Source organism: Neltuma alba, unplaced genomic scaffold, assembly GCF_004799145.2.
Source record: "Neltuma alba isolate B1F8T4 unplaced genomic scaffold, ASM479914v2 tig00004998_pilon, whole genome shotgun sequence".
Lineage (NCBI taxonomy): Eukaryota > Viridiplantae > Streptophyta > Magnoliopsida > Fabales > Fabaceae > Neltuma > Neltuma alba.
Genome location: NW_021633939.1, coordinates 99,173 through 121,741, shown reverse-complemented (window position 1 = coordinate 121,741; position 22,569 = coordinate 99,173). Strand labels below are relative to the sequence as shown.

The following is a 22,569-nucleotide window of genomic DNA, read 5'->3' as shown; positions in this document are numbered from 1 at the left end:
CACATTTACCTTGTGGCTTATCACACAATGCCTCAATCAAAGTTGGCTCCAGTGGGACTGTGGTACTTTTCTTGGGCAATAATCGAGGATCCTTAACATTAAGAGATAACATTGCATGATAAGAAAAATTATCCTCACTTTCAAATATAGGTGATTTGTTATTCTGAGAAATAGAACCCTCCTCTGTAGCCAAATGTTTTTTTCAACTGCCAATGTTTCTCTGAAATTCTGTAAAGCCATCAAATATAATAAGCCTGATTGAAGATCACAAGTGAAATAAAATGAGCAGTTTTTCTAAAATAAACAACTAACCCTGTAACAGGATGCAATATCTTTTGAAGAAGTTGAAATGACTTTGATCCCATTAATTCTAATTTGGCAAGTTGGCCATCAAGAGAAACATACTTGATCACAATGCCATCTTTTTCCATCTGAAACACAAACATAGTATACATAGATGAGAAGGGGGGGAGAGAGTGTCTTTTAGGAGAATATTCATCATATATGTGGTTTCAATTTGTGTGCAATGCCATGAGGAAAATTCTAAATATCATCCGAATAACAATCATTTTAGCATTCAAATCATGTCCCCAAGAATTCTCTATTGACAATGCAGTGATACCCTCTCAAACCTATTTAATTTGTCTTAGAAAAAGAAAAAAGGTTAATACAAATTTTGGTCCTTCAAGTTTACCCTCATTTTGGTTTTGGTCTCTTAAGTTTATTTTCATTTAAAACATTGGTCCCTATAATCCAATAATACTTGGACCATTTTGCCCCTTGAGGCACCAAAACCTATAGTTTGAAACTTGAGAAACTAAACCAAAATGAGGGCAAACTTGAGGGATCAAAGATTATATTAACCCAAAAAAAAAATCTCTAAATGAAGTCCATTGAATGGTGAGCTGCATACTAGTTCAACGAACTGCAGATAGAGGTGCATTTTCTCCAATAGTGAGACAAGAGGATCTACATACTCAAATCACATCCTAAATGCTTTCAGTGTCAAAAATGAAATTTCAGCACTGCTAAAAGAATTTGAGCATGTCAACATAAAAGAAAATGTTACATCAACAAATTAAATTTAACCAACCCTTCCCTATCTCTTTATCAAGTGAAATATATACTGTGATAAAACAAATAAAACAAGATAGGGCGGGGATGTCCATAAAGGAGCTAAGGAAGAAAGCGAACCTCTTTATGGCATGCCAGCTTTAGCATATCATATCCTTCTTCAAAGGCAGAAGCATGTATCCACACCCAAAGCTGTCTAAAGGAAGCACTAGGTCTCATACTGTCAGACTTTTCACATTCATCAATCTCACGTTTACTTGTTTGATCACTCATATCATGCTGTCTAAAGGAAGTCCTATGCTCTACATCAAGCTCTAAACTCACATCTTGATTGGAACTGGTCGCCACATATAAGTCACAGGAGCTATCACATGAGAAGGTTCTCCCACTCCACAGAGCTGTCAATGAATAAAATTATTCTTTGTTTTAATACTCTGATAACGACAGTTCACACTAGAATCTACAATAGGGTGACCTACCATAGCAGTCCCATAGGAGAGACCAGAAAGAACAGAATCATCATTATTTCCATCATCGGTATCTGGGGAAGGCACTAGTACCATTCTTAATACTGAAATCAAGGAATCCTAAACACAAGATGCAAACTAAAATAATCAATAAAAAAATTCTAAAATGAGATGCAATTAATGTTGCACCAATGCACTTGGTGCAAGGGTTTATGTGCTAGCAAAAGAAAAATCTATTCTTACATAGAGAATTGTGGAAAGAAGATAGTTCCTAAAAAAGCAAAAAAAGCAATAATTACAGTGAAAGAATACAAACCTCTGGACCCTCCAGCTGGAGGGCAGTACAATAGCTTGCATCATGTACAAGCACCCCTTGTTTAAGCCTTTTCAAAAGTGCCCTTGAACCCCTTCCCCTGCCTAAATTCACACATAATCCATGTTAGTCTTGCTTCCAAAATAATCTCAGTAATACTGCTTCATGCATTTGAAAAGATTAAAAGAAAAAAAAACTGAGGTATTGAACAGCCACATTTTTGTAGCATCAGATTTCCATGATCCAGTAACCTAAAAATGAAACATGAATACTACTCTTTATCTCTTTATCTGTAAATTAAATTTAAGTCCCCAGTTTCTTGTGTGCCCACTTCAGTTTCTTTGTGTATAGGATAGGTATCTTTCTCAGTAGTTACTGATTAAGATCAAAGTCCCCAGCTCCTAATCCAAGGATAATAATACCTGCCTTGCAGACCTAGAGGAAGGTGGTAGCCCCAAAGCCTGGTCATGGTGAACCGCTTAGCATGCCAAACATGAGTTCTCAGCCTCCTAGTTCCGTCACCTGAACTGCAAAAGCCATTCTCTGGGTTCATTTTAAGTTCCAGTCTCCGTCGAACACGCCTTGGAAGCTTATTTATCTGGTCCTTCTCCAAAACAGAAGAATTGCTTTCATCAAATATTCCCCGCTTTCTTCTTCTTTCCTTCTACACCGTTCTCTGGCATTTTGGTTATCATATGCAGTTGTTCTTCTTCTCTTGTTTCTTTGGGACCTAAAATCACTATTTACTCGATTGGCTATAATGGAGTTAAGACTTTTAAGCTCAAGAGCTCGGGATTCTGCATATTTCTGCACATTGATTTTGCGAGGGGCTATCGCTGCTGAAACTCGAGTGCGGTTGCTTCCTTCAGCAAGCATCTTACATAACTAAAAAGAAACAGATAAAGTTAACGTTTTTTCAATGAGCAGATAAAGTTAAGTAATCATGCAGGAATATGATCATCAAGACAATGAAAAACGGGTTATTCAAAAGACCTGCACATCATAAAGTCACAACAATCAGTGAGAAACATGAATGGAAAAGACGGTAGATGATCAGGCCTCACAAGATGATGGCTTAGATGGCAGTATGAGACGAAAAGTTCAGACAGTTAAATATTTGATTAAACAGGCAAAGAAACATAACTTGCTCACGGGTTGTAAAAAAACTGGTTTAAATTGAAGGAAGAAGGAACTAGATTTTAGGCTCTCTTTGATTCAACAAAGCGGAGGGAGGGGAGGGGAGGGAAGCTAATAATAATTTGACCGTCATACCCCATCTAAGATAATTTCCTTTTTCTTTGTTCTTTTTATATAGAAGAAAGTAGATATATTACATCAATTTTCCCATCTAAGTACGGTAATATATTGTGGACCGGAGGAGTATGCTGAAAGCAATCATTGATATCAGAATAACAGACTACGTATTCTTCTTACCCAAAAAATGTTCTGAAAATTTGATGTGCCAAGAGAAAATTACAGCTCAATGTCAGATACATTCACAAGATGATATACTGACACTAATTAATTAACACTGCTTACTACTTATTAATCATCCAAAGAATCTAGAAAATAAGCATGCCATAAGATCATCCGAATTAGTTTCAGCATCAATATAACTTTTTTAAACACTAAGCAGGGCAAATACGCCATCATACCAGGAAAATTGACACAACACCAATAAAGGAGTTTAGTTTACTTGAAATTCCTTACGGAAAGAACACTTTCTTCTCTAACTTCACCATAGACTATAAGAACACTAGACATCTATCATAAGTGGCAACGGGGGAAAAAACATAAGAGTGGGGGAAAAAATGATTAAAGTAAGAGACTGCCCAACAGAGAATGGAACGTGGTGATTCAAAACATTCAGCAAGACCAGCATTTGCATGCTGATGTCCTTGCAAAAAGCGCACTTAAACGGAACTTACAGCTTTTGAGCCCCGAATCGTCGTCGGCGGTGCTGCGCGCTAGGATGAGGACGTAGTCCCGTTTTAATTTTTTTTCTCTCCTATGTTCCGATGTACCAAAAAACACAGAGAGAGCACGAGCGTGAGCTCCGTGACAAAGAGCCCGACGAACGCAGGTGAGTACAGGACTCCTTGGAAGGCGGGAGAGACGATGATGATGTTAGAATTGGCAGCAGACAAGAAGCGACGGGAGGAGGAAGGGTTTTCAAAGCTTTTAATAATATGCTTTTTAAAATCTTTCACCTCTCTGATATATTGCTTCCTCCTTCCTCCTGTTCAAAATATAAAATAAAATTTATATTTATCAAAAAAATCAATTAAAATCAGTTAAAAACGAAAAATATAGTTTTTTAAATATACTCTTATTAATGAGAGAATATGTAAGAAAAAACAATAAATGGAAAAAAAGAGAGTAAATATTAGGGGTAAAATTAAAAAAATCATTAAATATTTAGACAAAACTAAAATATTATCTTATAAAACTTGTATTTTAAACAGGAAGGAGTATGAAAAAAACAAGAAATTGATTGGAGAAAAAGAAACAGAATACCAACCATATAACAACCATAACCTCTATATATATTTAGGACATAAAAAAAATTTTAAAAAATAACTGTTGAATTTTGATTAAAAAAATGATTGTTGAATTTTAAAATTTTAAATCAGCTACTACATTTTGTAAAGAAAATGATTACACTCAAAAAGCAAATAATAACATATTTTTATAGTAATTTTTAATTTGAAATTTTAAAATTTAATAGTCACTTTTTTTAGATTTTCCCCAAAAAAATACCTAACAATATCATTTTTGCTGGCAAAAAATATATATGATATAAATCTAGATATAATGTTCTAGAATAAATTAAACAAAATTATCCACCGCGTTATATCATTCCAATAAGAAAAAAAAGCAAAAAGAAGAGCTTCTATGTTTTATGAGGCCAAGATTTTTTTAATAGGGTTAAAATAACTACTAACTACATAAAAAACATCGTACCAAAAAAAATATGACTATGTAAAAATGAATTTTGCCCCTTGAGGTGTAAATATTAAAAAAAAATTACCCTGAAATATTTTTAAGTGCATCCAGTATTTTAAATTATTTTTTTCAATGAGCCTAGCACTAAAAATATTTTTTGGTGTATCTAGTATCAAGACAAAAAAATATATTTTAGAGTGTTAAATGCACCTAAAAAATACTATATCATGCTGGATGCATCACAACATATTTTAAGATGCTAGATGCACCTGAAAAAATATCTCAGGATACCAAATGCATTTCAACTTTTTTTTTTTTAATATTTTCCCCTCAAGGGGCGAAAATCATTTTTACATAGTCATATTTTGTTGGTCCGACATTTTTTATGTGGTTAGTAGTTAGTTTAGGCTACCTTATCTAATCAGGTCAAAAACAGATTGCCTTCTCTAATTAGATAAACTAGATTACTAGAAGATATTTTGTTTTTGCCATTATACTGGAAGATATCAGTCCTTTACCCTTTTCACAACTAAAATGAAAAAATTCTAAAAATACTTTGTAAATTTATTTTTCATTACTTTTCACGTTGAATTTTAAAAAAATTAAGTCATGAAGTTATTATTTTATTTAAATATTTTTGAATAAATAATTCTTAAAAAAATTTAAAAATAAATAAAAATGAAGGGGAAAACGAAGGGTGAGAGGGAAAGAAAGAACAGAGAGAAGTGGAAAGGATGTGAGTTGACAGTGCGGGAAATCAGAGTGACGCCTGAAAAAGTAGGTTCATAACAAATTTAATATTTTTATCCCGTTTTAAAAAGTTCATTTGTTTATGGTGATGCTCTTTATCAAAAAGGTAAAAGGTATTTTTGCACTTTTAACTACGAAAATTAATGATTTGATTTTGCTATTTCATTAACACACTCATGTTCATGTAGGCATCACCCCACAAAATTAAACATTTCAACAGAGGGAAATACATATTAATACTGAGGTTCAATATAATTATAGGAATATAATTATAGGAATTCCTCTTCAATGCCCTCATCTCCAATGCTTCCATTCTTTTGATCTCTTTCTTCACCCTAAGCCTAGCCTAGAACAAATGCAGCCAGTGCCTTATCAAGTGACCCCAATGAATAGACACCACAAATAACGATTGACACTATTCTACAATAAATTGTCTGTGTAACTCAAGAACCAAGTTGCACAACTTCAAATAACAATGCAAGGCCAAAACCCACGTCCAACACAACAGCACCTATACTCATAAGTTTTATCAGGTAGAATCTTAGAAAAAATCTCCATGGGGTAAAACCAACTAGTAAGCTTCAATCTTGCCATCTTTGTGCTTGTGAAAGAGAGACCTTCAAGCCTCGTATTGATTTCTTTATCATGTAATAGTGCAGGATAAATCATTTAGTTAAGAAAACTAAATACTTTTACAACATTCGCTGATCGTCAACAAAATGGAACATTGCAACAAGGGGAGGGAATATAGCCATGCTCAGCAATTAGTGATAGATGCTGCAGGAGCCTTACTTGGTGCATCTAATGACCTGAAGGGTTTACTCTTCATATGCCCTCCTCCCCAGCATATCCATTCTCAGTCTCTTCTTCACCAGAATAAGAAGCATAGACACCAAAAGCAAGCTTAGTAGAAAAGCATCTATTGGAGCATAAAATGTTCTCCCAAATGCTACTTTGCTTTCCACTTACTTGTTTGCTTTTCAAACTGCTCTCCGGGTGAAATAACCGAACCGAAATGGCCATGCCTCCTCACAACTCAAACATCCCATAATAAAGGCTTAGCAAGAGTCACTATACCATCTCCTTCATCCCAGGGCACACAATGCTATAATTCGTCCTTCTGCTTCTGCAAACCCAGCCAAGTAATGTGAAAACAATGTTAGCATTCAAGAACACTAGGACATAATATGAGGGCTGAGAAAGGGGAGGAGAATGAAATTAATGCAGTTACTTTTCATTCCCAATTTGGATTTGCGTATCACAGTCACAGATTCCAAAACGTTGAGTGGAAATATCAACATAAAAGCTGACGAAAAGTTAATAACATACTGATATATTATCCAACACCTTTCTTCTCATTAGGAGCTCTTCCATGGTCTTCGTCGAGGGAAAAATATAAATATGGCAACAACAAAAATTTCAAAAGCATATGCAAGTTGCAGGGTATAACAAAGAGTGCAGTACTCAAGCACACAAGCATCAGAAATCAAATTAAGGCACAGGTAGGAAATATCACAGGAAAGAAAGCAAACGCATGCGTGAAAGGCTGGTTGTGAAGTTTTTAATGCGTTTGAAAAATGCTCATACACCCATGCCTTAAGAAGTTAAGGCATTCTTTTCATTGGAGGAGTCCAACCTAGCAAAATATCATCATGATCATTTTAAACAATCATTATTTTAAATGACAAATAAAAAAAAAAAAACTTCATTTTAGCTGAGATTTAAATAAATTAAAGAAAAGCCAACCCATGAGCAACCACTGTAATATGCCTGAGTCAATGAATCAAATAAATGGTAAGCCATAAGTCATGACATAGGTAGAAAGCTCTTGGAAACGAGTAGGCTGAATGCGAAGCCCAAGTCATGACATTAACTAAAATCGGCTCAAACTAAGTCCGAAGTAGACCTAAAGTGGCTTGTGAACAGTAATATGTATCTAAAGCTGAGAATAAGCCATATTTGAGCCGGCTTGGTGGAAAAGATTCTATATATATATATTGATGATTAAACCAGGCTTAACCGGCCCTCTAGCAATTTTTTGGAGCAGTCTAACCGCAGCTCTTGTTTTTCCCATCTTGCATAGGCCATTGACGAGTGTGCCATAGCTAACTGCATTTAACTGAAAACCTTTTGCTATCAGATCATCATGAAAATCAAAGGCCTTCCCGACCTCATTGTTGATACAGAGTCCCTTCATTAGGGGGTAGTCAGAGTTGTATTTGGATGACAGCCTATCTTAAGAATCTTGCCTAAGGCAGAGAAAGCAAAAGCAATTTGACCCACATGGCAGTAACAATTAATCAAGATGCCCAGTGTAACCAAATTTGGCGTGAATCCCTTAGATTCTGCTTGTGCGAAAACGGAGATAGCAATAGTATAATGTTTCATTCTTGCAACAGATCCTAAAATCTTAGTAATTTGGACTATAGAAGGTGGGGGATGCCTATGAAGCAGGCCATGGAAAGAAGAGACAGCCGGAGTTAGGACATATGAAGGAGAAAGACGGAATAAAGATGGAGACGATGCAGCAAACAAAGGAAACTTACCTTGAAGCTCTACAAAAGAACATATTTAACTCTCAGATCCGTCGATTGATTGAGAGAGGAGATCGACCAGAGGAGACAAGAAAAGTAGTCGAAGCCGTCTTTAAAACTCCAAGGCCTTTCGTTTTTTGCCCTTTTGGCGGCCAAAACCGAAACTTTTTGTTCGTGTTCTCTTGTCTCCGGCTCATACGAACTTGCATCTTGCCGCATGGTAATCTGTTATCTGCTGCTATTATTTTATTTAAACAAAACTATTTTTTAAAAAAAAACCACTGTATAATCTATAATTAATGCTACCCCTCATTTTCAACTTTACGAGTATGTTTGGTTGGAGGAAAAAAAAATGAGCCCCTCTCCTTATTTGGTTAAAAATTTTAGAGGAAAGAGAAGCCAAAATATCCAATCCCCTCCTCTCTCTCATCTTAGCTCCCTCTCAAATTGAAGGTTTTTTGGACTATTATATTGTTATGATTTTTTTTATATTTCATTACCATTCATAAAATATATTATTATAATATTTATTTTAAATAAAAATATATTATTTTAAGTAAAAAATATAAATTATTATAATTAAAAAATATATTATAATAAAAATTAATATAAATTATTATAAAATAAAAAAATTATTTAAATAAAAATTATAATATTATAAAATTAATTGTTTTTCATAAATATATTTTAAAGCTAAAAAAAGCATAGTCTAAAGAGAATAAAATTTTAATTTTTTTAGAGCATATAAAATCTGTTAATTTGATTATTTCAAATATATTATTATATTAGTTAGAATTAAAAAAATATTGTACCAATTTTTTAATGCACATACTAACATGATAAGAATAAATTTTTATTAAATTATATGATTTAAATTAAGATGTAAATTAATTTATATAATATATCAATAAAAAATATAAACTAAAATGTAAGGATAAAATAATAAATTGATTATTATTATCCCTCCTCTCCCTCTTGAACCAAACAAGGGATTATTAAATATCCCTCCCTCTTTTTTTTTTTAATCAAATCAAATAAGGTAAAGATAAAACCTCCCTAACCCCACCCTCCCCTCAAACCAAACAGCTCATAAAGGTAAACTAGTATAACACCCGCGCAATGCGCATGTGATTCCTGAGAAATATAGATAAAGGAAAATTGTTGCTCAACTAAATAACTTAGATGTACAAGAAACGTAGTGCCATTAAACATAAGTTTTTGTAAAGCAAACCATCAAATAGAAAAATTATAGAAAACTTCTTTAAAAATTATATTAGGAGTTTTGTTGCTGGCATTTCCTTAGTCCTCAAGGATCAATATTTTGAAGTCTTCCTTTTTTCAAACTTTAGAACCACAACATATAACTCATCATGCATATGAAATATTTGATTTATACCAACCATTGATTTGTGAGATTTTTACTTTTTTTTTAATAAACTGTATTACTTACATATTGACTTGTTATTCATTTTACTTTTATAATCATGTATGAAATAAAAAGATTATAGGAAACTTCTTTGAAAGCCACATTAGAAGCTTTGTTAGTGGCATTTCTTTGGTCATTAAAGATCAAAATTTTGAGGCCTTTCTTTTTTCAAACTCTAGAACGACAACATACAATTGACCATGAGTATGAAATATCTGCTTTATGCTTGCAATTGATTTGTGCGATTTTTACTTTTGTAATAAATTGTATTATTTATATTGACTTGCTATTCATTTTATTTTTATATTAATGTATGAAATCAATGATGAATTTGTTCACAACCTATCATATATAGCACTTATTTCTTATCTTAAGAATTTTAAGAATTTTTTTAATTATCAGTATGCACTCAGAAAATCTAGAAATTATTTTTACTAAGTGAGAAAGTGAACATACATATATGTTTTTTTATGCCTGCTATTGACTCATGTGAATTTCACTTTTTTAAATAAATTGAATTATTTATATATTATCTTGCTCTCGATTTTATTTATTATATTGATGTAAAAAATTAATGACGAATTTGTTTGGAACTATCCTATATAACAAAGATGTCTTAAGAAAATTAGAATAAAGGACCTAAAGGGAATAATATTTATTGAGGAGGATCTTAAATATTCTAAATACTTAGAAGGATCTAAAAACAAAATATAAATATACTGATACTAAATTACCCCTAACCAAACTTCCTTATCCTCCCTCTAACCACGTCTCAATTAGTTGACAATTGTTGGCTGACAAAATAGGGGAGCACTTCATTGTCATCAATTTTCATTATTTTTTAATTCAATCCATACATTATAAAAATTGTACCAGATAATTATATATAATAATGTTCACTTAAATTTGATCACTAAAATTTAATAGTCTGTGTTCTAAATTTTTTGTACAAAAAACTAAATTTTATATACAAATTTAATTTTATTTTTTGTATAACATTAAATTAGGAGCATTGAGATTAAATTTTTCTAAAAATTTATGCATGTTAAAATATGTTATGAAGAATAATTTTTATTTTGATCTTGGTTAAAATCATAAAAATCATTTATTATTAATTTTTTGTAAATTTTATAATATCTTTGTCCCTCGATAAATTTTTTATCGACATTTTGGCTCATTTACTATATCTTGTTAGTTTTTAGAAATTACTTAATCTAGATCAAGTGAAGTGTATAAAGAATGAAGATGATAAAGTGCTAGTTACTGATGGTAATATTAAAGACAGACGGGAGGCTTACTTTTACAAGTTGTTTAATAAGGGAAATGAATGTGCGACTAAGAACTTACAAGACTTGCTAATTAGTAAAGATGATCGGAATTTGGCTTTTTACTACAGGATCCACATCAAAGAGGTTAAGGTAGCTTTCAAGAAAATGGGCAACGGTAAAGCCCTTGGGCCTGATGGTATTCCTATTGAAGTTTTGAAATGTTTAGGTAAGAAGGGTGAATTGTGACTAACCAAACTTTTTAATGAAATTTTAAGCTCCAAGAAGATGCCGGATGAATAGAGGAAAAGCATTTTAGTTCTTGTTTACAAGAATAAAGGAGATATTTAAAATTGTGCAAACTACAGAGGAATAAAACTTATGAGCCATACAATGAAGTTGTGGGAAAAAGTAATTGAACTTAGGTTAAGGTTGAAGACTTCTATTTTGGAGAACTAATTTGGATTTATGCCGGGAAGATTCACAATTGAAGCAATCTATTTACTAAGGGAGTTAATGGAAAGATACAGGAGTAAAAGAAGGGATTTACATATGGTTTTTATTAACTTGAAAAAAGCTTATGATCGTGTGCCAAAAGAAGTACTTTGGAAGGCTTTAGAAAAGAAAGGTGTACAGGTTGCTTATATCAAAGTCATACAAGATATGTTTGAGAAGATAATTACTAGTTTAAGAACGTCTGGAGGTGAGACAAAAAACTTTCTTATTAAAATTAGGCTACATCAGGGATCTTCTTTGAGTCCTTACTTGTTTAATATTGTTCTTGACATTCTAACCGAGCTATTCAAGAAAGAATCCCTAAATGTATGCTTTTCACGGATGACATAGTCCTCATGGTGAAATCAGAAGAAGAGATTAACTTTAGTTTAGAGTTACGGAGAAAGACTTTGAAGTTGAAAGGTTTTCACTTGAGCAAAAACAAAATAAAATAAATGCATTACAATTTTGGGGGGAGGCAAGACAATAATGATTTGGAGGTGAAGATGGGGGATCAAATTATTTCTGAAGTATCAAAGTTTAAATACCTAGGATTTATTGTACATGAGGATAGTGAAATTGATGGAGACGTTTCTCATAGAATACAAGCTCGTTGGTTAAAGTAGAGGAAGGCTACCGAAGTTATCTGCAATAAGAAGGTACCTAAGAATCTTAAGAAAAAATTTTATCGGACTACTATAAGACCTGCTATGTTGTACAATAGTGAATGTTAGGCGATAAAGGAAAAACAAGAGCACAAAGTGGGGTAGCAGAAATGAGGATATTGAGATGAATGTGTGGTCATACAAGAAAAGATAATATTCAAAATGAAAATATTATAGTAAGAGTTGGTGTGGCACCTATCCAAGAGAAAATTGTTGAAGATCGCTTAAAGTGGTTTGGACATGTGCAAAGAAGGCTATTAGAGGCCTCAGTGAGGAGGGTAGATCAGACAGTATAGAGTTACATGAAAAGGGGCAGAGAAAGACCAGAAGACACTTAATAAGGTCATTGAACGAGACCTCCTGATCAACAACATATCTAAGGACTAGTTGTTAACAGAGCACAATAGAGTCGTATGATTCATATAGTTGGCCCCACCTCATAGGATAAAGCTTGTTGTTGTTGTTGTATTATATTTAATAGGACGAACTTTTTCTGAGAAAAAAGAGATGAGATGAACAATTTGCCCTTGCTTCAGTGGCTAAAGAAAATTTTATTTTTGGTTAAAAATTTTGCATGCTTTTTGTCTTTAGCTACTGATGAATAAAAACAGGACAGAAGCTATTAATGGTAACTATCAAACATTTAAGGCATGATTAGAAGAAATGTAAGTGATTTAATCAGGGGCAATTTAGCGTTTGTATATGTATATTTTTATTTATGGTCTTTTTAAATAATTATAATTTTTAAAATCATTTACAAGAAATATAATTTTTTCTTGGTCCTTCTCTCTAATTTTCTCATATTTTTTGTTGGGAAAATTCCTTAAATAGATATCTCAATAACCAAAAAAATTTTTTGGGTCATTAAATTTGTTAAAGAACTAACCAGATTACTTACTTAGAAAGGAATTTAAAAACTTTATGAAATAACTTCAGTGTCCTTGTCATTACAAGCAAAAAGAGAAAGTAAAAGGAGGAAAATTTCAATCAACAAAACAAAGCTAACTCCAAAAATTAACAACTCCAAATTAAATTTTAACACATTTCACTTATTATTAACAATAAACGTGCCTTCATAATCATGATCATTTTCACTTTTACAATCAATACATTAGAATCCACATTTAAAAATTAACTATTTTATATTAGGTTTTTAACACTTTTCACTTAGTTATTAAAAACAAATGTATTCCTCATAACCATTATCATTATCACCTTTTACAATCAAAATAACAGAATCTATCTTAAAAAATTAACAATTTCAGAATAGGTTTTAAGACATTCCCTTTAACTATTAACAACGCATGTGACCCTCATAGATATGATCACTATCACTTATGACAATCAGCACAACAGAATTCACCTTCAAAAAGTTAACAACTTAAATCATGTTTTAACATGTTCCACTTCGTTTTTTTTTTCCCGTAACATGTTCCACTTAATTATTAAGAATGTTAAAAGAGTTCTTGCAATTATCGACATACGCTTGGAAAGTCTAGAAATTGTTTTAACCAAGTCGGAAAGAAACTACGTGTTTCGTTGTGATGCTTACTCTATTAGACCCATGTGATTTTTTTTTTTTTTTAATAAACTGCGCCATTTATATTTTTTCTTCCTGTTATTTATTTTATGTGTTATATTCATATGTGAAATTAATGATGAATTTATTTAGAACATATGACATATAAAAATATTTCTTATTTTAAAAATTTAAGGGTTATTTTAATTATAGATGTGCACTTAAAAAGTTAATAATTGTTTTTAATAAGTGAAAAAGTGAACACATATATGTTTTTTAATGCATGATATTGACCTGTGTGATTTTACCTTTTTAAATAGACTATATTATTTATATATATTTATTTTTGATTCATTTTATTTTTATATTTTTGTGTGAAATCAATGATGAATTTATTTACAACATATCACATATAGAAAATGTTTCTTATTCTTAGAATGTTTAGTTCTTAGAATGTTTAGAGTTGAAGTATGAATATACATTATAAAAGTTCAGAAATTGTGTTCACTAAGTGGGAAAGGAAACACTTACGCTATTGTGATGTCTGATTTTATCCTTATGCGATTTTCATTCACCTTTTTAGATAAACTGCATTATTTACATTTTAACTTATTGTTGGATTTTTTATATTGATGTTTCAAATTAATGATGAATTTATTTAGAACACGTCACATATATATAGCAAGTTTTTTTGTTTTTTGTTTTAAGAATTTTAAGAATTTTTAATTCTTAGTCTGCACTTAAAAGGTTTAAGGGTTAAGGTGCGCCTATCACTTCGAACTATTTTTCCAGATGCGTCCAGTGTCCTAAAATAATTAAGGGTGCGTCCAACATCCTAAACTAATTAAAATGGTGCATCCATATCCTAAGCTAATAGAAATATTATGTTCGACTGTTAACTCTATGACTCAGCTCAAAGGTGACCCCAAATATCCTACATGGTAGACACATAGACAGCTAATGTGTATCTTCTCCACTGAGTGCCGTTGACACGATGACTTTTGCCTTGTTCGACCCACTTATTTATGAACCTGCCACTGCTAGTGCCAGCTTCAGCTTTGGAAGCCATGAAAGTACTGTTAGTAGAGCTATCATTGTTGTATTCTGTGAATGAGATGTCTAACATCCTGAGTTTTATATTGAGTTTTAATAGGCCTTTAACTTTGATTTTCTGGAATAGCTTTGATTTTCTGGAATAGTTTAGTCTTTAAGCTTGAATCTTGGTGTTTGGTTTGGGATGAAGGTGAGTAGGAGGAGCAGGTAAACAATCCATCTCAGGATTTGTTCACCGTGGTGAACTAAGGAGTTCAGGGAGAGTCTCTTCTCGGGAAGGTTTCGCTACGACAAAGTTAGGGGGGATGCCGTGGTGAAAGTTGTCTAGGTGAGTAAGAGTTCCCTCTCGAGAAACTCTCACTGCGGCGTGGGGAGTTCACCGCAGTGAAATCAGGTTTTCAAGCGAGTAAATTCCTCTCAGGATTAGTTCACTACAGTGAAGTTTTGGGTTCGCTGTGGCTAAATGTCTGCGTGTATAAAGTCGTAAAAGGGGGTCTGATATGCAAAAATGGAAATTTCTGAACGTAGGAGTTGGAGCTCTACTAGGGTTTTGAATTTTTGGCTTGGAAAAAGTGTTTCTAAGGATCTATTGTCTCAAGTAAGTAATTTTAACCTCTAATCTACTCTTTCTCTTGGAATTTTTGAGGATTCTATAGTGAAAACCTAGAGTTTTTTAGGTTTTGTTGGAATTAAGGTTTTTGACCGATTATTTTGAGTTTAAATGATTATTATGAGTTAGTATAGGTGTTTAATAGGTGCAATTTTCTTAAGCTTGGAGATTTTGAAGTTTTGGAGTTAGGGTTTATGGAAAATAGAGGTTTATGATTGAGGATGATAATGTAGAGGTTGAATTTGAGTTTTGCGATTTAGGCTATGATAATGTGGGTTAAATTGAATGTCTAATCGGTTTAGAATGTTGTTAGGACTTGATTTGTTCTCTTTGGGAGCTTGGGTGTTGAATTTCTATAGTGGGTGTTTGAGGTTTTGAATCCCAATTGATGTCTTGGAAGGGAGTTAAAGTTATAATGGACTCTTGTGACTTTGGAGAGTTGTTATAATGGTTTGGCCCTTTTGAGATGGGTAGAGATTTGGTTGGGGTTAGGAATTTTGAGTCCCCAAGTGTTGCTTTGGCCACATTATTAGTTTGAAAACTAATACTTAGTGGTTGTGTGTTTGTGTGCTTGTGTGCTTGTGTAAACTGGTTGTAAGTCTTGTTGGTGCATAGGGTATTATTAGTGGTTTGTTAATCCTTACTCAGGTGAGAGGTAACCACTTTCTAATTCTTTGTACATGCTATCATGATATTGTGAGTAGTTTTGTTATTTTCTCATTCCAAGTAACAATTTGTGATCTAAATGTATTTTATATATTAAAAAGGAAAATTTATCTTGTGAGGTATTGTATGATACTGAATGTTTTGGGAAATTTGGAAGTTATACCACTTATTAAAGTACTTTTGAAATGTGGACTTACTCTTTTGTAAAATGCTTAAGCATGATTCATGTGTTAAGACATTGTGAGAAATATGATTGATACTACCACGTGGTAAGGCCTCCATTGATCTATGATGGTTGACTCCTTACATCTCTCATAGTGAAGGATAGGCCTTTTGGCTCCTTACTTCCCCCATAGTGAGGGATAGGCCTTTTAGCTCCTTACGTCTCCTATAGTAAGGGATAGGTCGTTTCAGCTCTTGAAAATCTCCCAAAAGGAGAGATGTAGTTGATGGGTTGCATCATTGCGCTTGCATGAATTTTTGTGGCTAACGTTTATAGTATTATATGTTAATTGCCCTACTTGACACCTCACGAACATCTATTAGTCTGTACCCTGAATTGAAATCTTGGTTACTAGGACTTTAGTCTTACCCTGTGGTTTAAAATGTTTTTAGATGAAGGTTCTAAACATGTGCCGCCAGGGAGGGACGCAGAGGCTTGAGCTACGTTAGTAGTAATGCCTCTAGCTTGTATATTATGTATGGTTGAATGTATATTGCCACCTTTAGGGTCACTTTGGAATATTTTGTGGTGAGAGTACTATTGTAAACTAGAGAGATATTTGACTCCTATTTTGTTTGCCAGAGGCCATTACTGACGTTTCATGAAATTCTAGCCTTGTTTATTTGACCACTGGATGGGCTTATATGTGATTCTTTTGTTTACCCAGCCTGAGGCTCAGATGCCCAATAGAATGAAATGAATGGTTTGGTTGTATGCAACAAATTTTTGGGTTTCGGCCCACAGGTTTTGGATGTCAGTTTCAAAATGTATGCTAATTTCTTTTCTACTGTGGTAGTTTGTTGCAACGGTTTTCCTTCTCTACCATGGTAGTGGTTAAATGATGAGTTTTATATACTTAATTGAGAAGGAGTTTTACAAGATGCCCTCTTTCGCATATTCTTTGAACTTGTGAGTGTCTTTCCAAACAATATAGCCTTTGAATCCAATCTTGGGATCCACTGCCCCTTTACTGTACTTAGTAAACGTATCTCCGCTGATGTTGCTTTCATTCTAGTAATTCATGAAATCAGCTATTGTGCCATTAGGGTTCTTGGCATAGGATATGAAGCCATCTATGCTGACATTGGAGCCATTTCTATAGTTAATAAAGCTTTCGGTGGGTTTGTCACCTCCATCGTCATAGTGTTTGAAGTTTTTATTTGGGACGTTCATATTGTTTCCATAGTTGTTGAATTTATCAGTCTCGCTGTAATTTGTGAAGTTAGACTCGATGATGTTGAAATGCGTCTGGTAGCTACTGAACTTGTTGAGAGCTTTGTTGCCATTCTTGGCATGGCTTGTGAAGGTTTGGTCTCCAAAGTTTGACTTGTTAGAATAATTGGAGAATGATTGGGTCCTCGTATTAGTGGCATCGGAGCACAAGGTGAATCGGAGGTGTAACTCGTTGACTGAATCAGTGTGCTGCTTGAACTCGTCGGCTCCACTAATGGCTCCGGTTCTGTAGGTGTGGAAGTCCTGCTCCATGTGCTCACTTTACGAGGCCGTAGGTGCAGAAGTTGTCTTTGCAATCAGTGGAGCCTAAGCTATGTCTCAAAATATCGTTCTAACTCAACGTGAGGAACTGATTCTAGGAATAGTTTTTGAATGAGTTACCTCCACTGATTTGACCTGATCCACAGTTTGTGAAGTTTTTGGGATCTCAATACATAGCGAAGTTGCCATTTTGATTGTGCTTTCCAAAGGTTCATGCGGACTCTATAGAACAGAGAAGGTGGGTGAAGGAGCAGAACTCGTGGAGGTGCATAGAGAGCGTATTGGTAGCTGCAAGCTGAGCAAAAGTCATCGTGTTAATGGCACTTCGTGGAGAAGACACACATCAGCTACCTATGTGTTTGTCATGTAGGATATTTGGGGTTAACTTTGAGTTGAGTCATTGAGTTAACAGTCAAACATAATATTTCTCTCAGCCTACGATATGGGTGCACCATTTTAATTAGTTTAGGACACCGAATGCACCAAAAATTACTTTAAGACACTAGACATACCTAAAAAATAATTTAGGATGCTGGGCGTACCTTAACCCATTTTTTAATACATTGTATTATTTATATATTAACCTGCTATTAATTTTGTTTTTATATTTTTATACGAAACCAATTATGAATTTTTCCATAACATATTGTATATAGCAAATATTTCTTATGTTAAGAATGTTCATAGTTTTTGTAAGGAAAAATTACACTCAGGTCCCATAGAAGATAATTAATTTCAAAAAAGTCCCTGGAAATCCCGAAATGATTCCTAAGTCCCCAGGGACTTGTATGTAATTAATTGTAATTGTGAAATTACCTATTTACCCTTATTAATTTGAACCCATTTACAATCTCAACAGTGGATGTTTACAACCCGAGGAGAGGTGGTTAACAACTTCGACAATGCCCCTGGCATCCCACAGAGTGAGTTGTCAGGAGCACTGCCGAAATTGTCAATCACTTCTTCTTAGGTTATCAACAGCCACTGTTGAGGTTGTAAATGAATTGCTGCAATAAAATTAACGGCGGTAAATAAGTAATTTCACAATTACAATTAATTACACACAGGTTCCTAGAGACTTTAGAATTATTTCGGAATTTTTAGGGACTTTTTTGAAATTAATTGTCTTCTGTGAGACCTGAGTGTAATTTGCCCTTTTTGTAATTATGAACACGTGCTTCGAAAGCGTATGAATGGTTTTCATTAAATAGGAAATGAAACACTTGTCGAGTTGTGATGCCTACTCTTACACCCATGCTATTGCAATTCTTTGAATAAACTACACTGTCTATATTTTTGCTCACTATTAATTTTATTTTTTATATTAGTGTATGAAATTCATGATTAATAGCAAATATTTCTTATCTTAAGAATTTGAAGAGTTCTCTTAATTATGGATCTGATCTTAAAAAGTCTAGAAATATTTTTTGGTAAGTGAGAAAATGAGCATATATATGCTTTTTAATGCCTACTATCTATTTATCTATGTGATTTTCACTTTTTTTTAAATAAATTAAATTATTACATATTGACTTCCAATTGATTTTTTTTATGTTGATGTACGAATTTAATGAGAACATATCACATATAAAAAATATTTCTTATTTTATGAATTTGAGGAGTTTTTTTAATTATAGGTTAGCACTTAAAAAGTTTAGGAGTTGTTTTTACTAAATGAGAATATGGATCGCAGAAAAGTGCACCTCGTGAATTGGCCGGATGTGTGTATGAAAAAGGAAGACGGAGGCTTAGGGTTGAGAGGAGCAAGGGCCCAGAATGACACTTTCATGATGAAACTTGGATCGGGAATGGTCGTGAAGAGGGATGTGGGTACGCCTCATGAGAGAGAAGTACAGATGTGGAAATGATTTGATTCCCAAGATAGGGAAGGCTAGAACTTGCTCGAAAGCGGGGCAAGGAATTCGGAGATCGTGGGCGGAGGTTCAGGATGGATTTAAGTGGCAGGTAGGAAGTGGTAGATCAGTAAGATTTTGGAAAGACTACTGGATAGATGGACACACTCGACTTCTTGATCTTGTTACGAGGGAGGTCCCATCGGATCTAATAAATCTGAATGTTTCGGATATGGTTACAGAAATGGGGGTCTAGCAGAAACATCTGTTCGAGCCGTTTTTTTCTGTTAATATTGTTCGACCATTGAAGGTATATAATTATGAATGAGCGGGACGATGTGCCGTCATGGAAATGGTCTGCTACGGGAGTTTTTACAACTGAGTCAGCTTTTGACTACCGATGTAGGAAGAACAATAATACCTCTCTGAAGAACTTTTGGAAAAGTATTTGGAAGTTACGAGTCCCGCAACGTTGTAAGACGTGCATGTGGCTATGCTCTCGGGATCGTTTACTGACAAATGAGGTTCGCGAAAGAAGGGGTTTGACCCTTTCGGCTGAATGTCATGCTTTGCATGTCGAGACCGTTGCTGAGGATGTGTCTCGGTGGCTAGCTCAGCAGAGAGATGCTGATTGGGTCTCTCTTAATGAATTCCATTCAGAGAATCTAGTGGGACGTCTGGTTTGCCCTTACATGCAGACAACTATGGTTGGCTCGTAATATGAGAGTGTTCCAAGATAGGAAGGTTGTGGCCGCAGAGATTATATCGAAGGTTAATGCCTGTGCTGTGTGGGCGAGTGGTGGAATCACTAAAAGAAGCGAAAGGGGCACTGATGAAGAGGTGTGGAAGCCACCAGATGAGGGTTTTGTAAAAGTTAATGTGGACGGTGCCTGTTCGGTTAGGAATGGTTTCTCGGCATGTGGAGGGGTAGCAAGAGACTGCAGAGGGGCAGCGCTAGGAGGCTTAATGTTTAAAGTTGGCGAGGCCAACAGTTTCAAAGCCGAAACATGGGGAGTCCTATGGGTCCAAAGCGAGCTTGGACCTCGGATTCCGCCATGTGATCATTGAGTCGGATTGCTTGGAACTTGTAGAAGACATAAATAGACTGGGGGTAGAGGATCCGAGCGAAGCCACCCTTGTCGAGATAGCTAACCTTTTGCAACGGGACTGGGTTGTGCATGTCGTCTGGTGCAGAAGAGAGGCTAACAGGGTAGCGGACAGACTTGCGAAGGAAGCTTTGGATTGCATGGATCGTGTTGTGTTCTTTTCACACCCTCCCGATTGGATCGTGGATATGATTGACGAGGATGCTCGTCTCTGCCATAGTATAGGACGTTAATTGTTTTTTTGTCTTGTTCTGCATTTATAAAAAAAAAAAAGTAAACTTATATATGGTTTTTAATGTATGCACTTAAAAGATTTATGAATTGATTTTATTAAGTGAGAAAGTAAACATATATGTCTTTTTTTAGGCCTACTGTTGATCAATGTTATTTTAATTCTTTTAAATAAACTATATTTGTTCCCATGCTATTCATTATGTTTTTATATTTATATAAAAAATTAATCATGAATTTATTCAGTACATATCATAGATAACAAATATTTTTATGTTAATAATGTTCATAGGTTTGTAATTATGGACATGAGCTTAGAAAGTCTAGGAATTGTCTCAACAAGTGGGAAAGAAAGCACATGTCTAACTGTGATGCTTACTCTTAAACTCATGCGATTTTCAGCTTTTATAAGAAATTGAACTATTTATATTTTTGCTTGTTATTGATATGACTTTTTTATATTAATGTTTGAATTTAAATAAATATCACATCACACATAGTAAATATTTCTTATTTTAATATTTTTTTAATTATGGACCTAAACTATAAAAGTTTCGAAATATTTTTTGCTAAGTGAGAAAATCTACATATATATGCTTTTTAATGCCTGCTTTTGATAAGTGCAATTTTTACTTTTTAAAATAAATTAAATTATTTGCGTATTGACTTCCTGTAGATTTTTTTTTTTACATTGATATATAAATTTAATGAGAATATATCATGTATAGAAATTGTTTTTACTAAGTGAGAAATTGAACATATATATGTTTTTTGAGTGAACATATATATGTTTTTAATGTATGCTATTGACCCGTTTGATTTTCACCATTTTTTTTTATAAATTTTAATATTTATATATTGATTTGCTCTTCATTTTATTTTTATAATGAAGTCAACGATTAAATTTATTAAGAATATATCATATACAGAAGATACTTATTATTTTTAGGATGGTTCAATTTTTTCAAGTATAGATCTACACTATAAAAGTTTAGGAATTGTGTTCAATAAGTGGGAAAGGGAACACGTGTCCCATTGTAATGTCTGATCGTAGATCTGTGCGATTTTCACCTTTTTAAATAAATTGCATTATTTATTTTGATTGGCTACTGGATTTTTTTATATTGATGTTTAAAATTAATAAATTTATTTTTTGGGAAAATATTAATTAAATCTAGCCGAAATACTTAAATTCAAATTTAGGCCTACACTTTTAATAAATTTCTCATAAAGCCATGAGACTTAATTGAGGATTATTAATCGTTGTTACAAGCTTTTTGAATTATGAGTTGGCACTTATTTAAAAATTATTTTTACTAAGTGAGAGAGTAAACATATATGTGCTTTTTAATGCCTGTTATTGACGCATGCAATTTTCACCTTTTTACAAATTGTATTATTTATATATTGATTTGCTACTTGTTTTATTCTTATATTTATTTATCAAATCAATGATGAATTTATTCAGAACATATTATATATAGAAAATATTTCGTATTTTAAAATGTTGAAAGATTTTTTATATATGGATCTGCTTTTTAAAAGTCTAGGAATTGTGTTCACTAAGCGAAAAAAGAAAACATGTATTGTTGTTAGGGGTGCACGTGGGCAGGGCTAGGTAGGGCTAGACTCCTGGCCGATGCCCAGCCCGAACTATGTGCAGGCCGCAAAATGCAGTCCGGTGCCCAGCTCTGCCCGTAGAAGCCCTAACCATTTTGGGCAGGATAGGCTTCATTGTCCAAAAACCGATGCCCTGCTCAAATCATTAAAAAAAACAACTCCATCCATATCTGAAAATCACATTACATAATTCTACATTTTAACACACCAAAATCATTCAGAAATAGTCCAAAATAAGTCTTAACAAATATCCAATTGA

The 22,569-nt window shown here is 33.5% G+C and overlaps 1 long non-coding RNA gene across 3 annotated transcripts; it reads right to left on the bottom strand.

Annotated features, from left to right (window-relative positions):
* Positions 1–9: 9 nt before the first annotated feature.
* On the bottom strand, positions 10–20,589 carry LOC114746429 (uncharacterized). Of its 3 annotated transcripts, XR_003740271.1 has the most exons (9): positions 20,577–20,589; positions 7,311–7,320; positions 6,062–6,066; positions 2,277–2,642; positions 1,858–1,958; positions 1,554–1,661; positions 1,195–1,472; positions 313–431; positions 10–228 (listed from the first exon to the last, which is right to left on the bottom strand). It is a non-coding gene; the product is annotated as an uncharacterized LOC114746429 (long non-coding RNA). The 3 variants fall into 3 exon arrangements; XR_003740269.1 differs by lacking the exons at positions 6,062–6,066; positions 7,311–7,320; positions 20,577–20,589 and adding an exon at positions 3,783–4,018 and having other exon boundaries at positions 2,277–2,739; XR_003740270.1 differs by lacking the exons at positions 6,062–6,066; positions 7,311–7,320; positions 20,577–20,589 and adding an exon at positions 3,783–4,017 and having other exon boundaries at positions 1,858–1,954; positions 2,277–2,739.
* Positions 20,590–22,569: the final 1,980 nt, after the last annotated feature.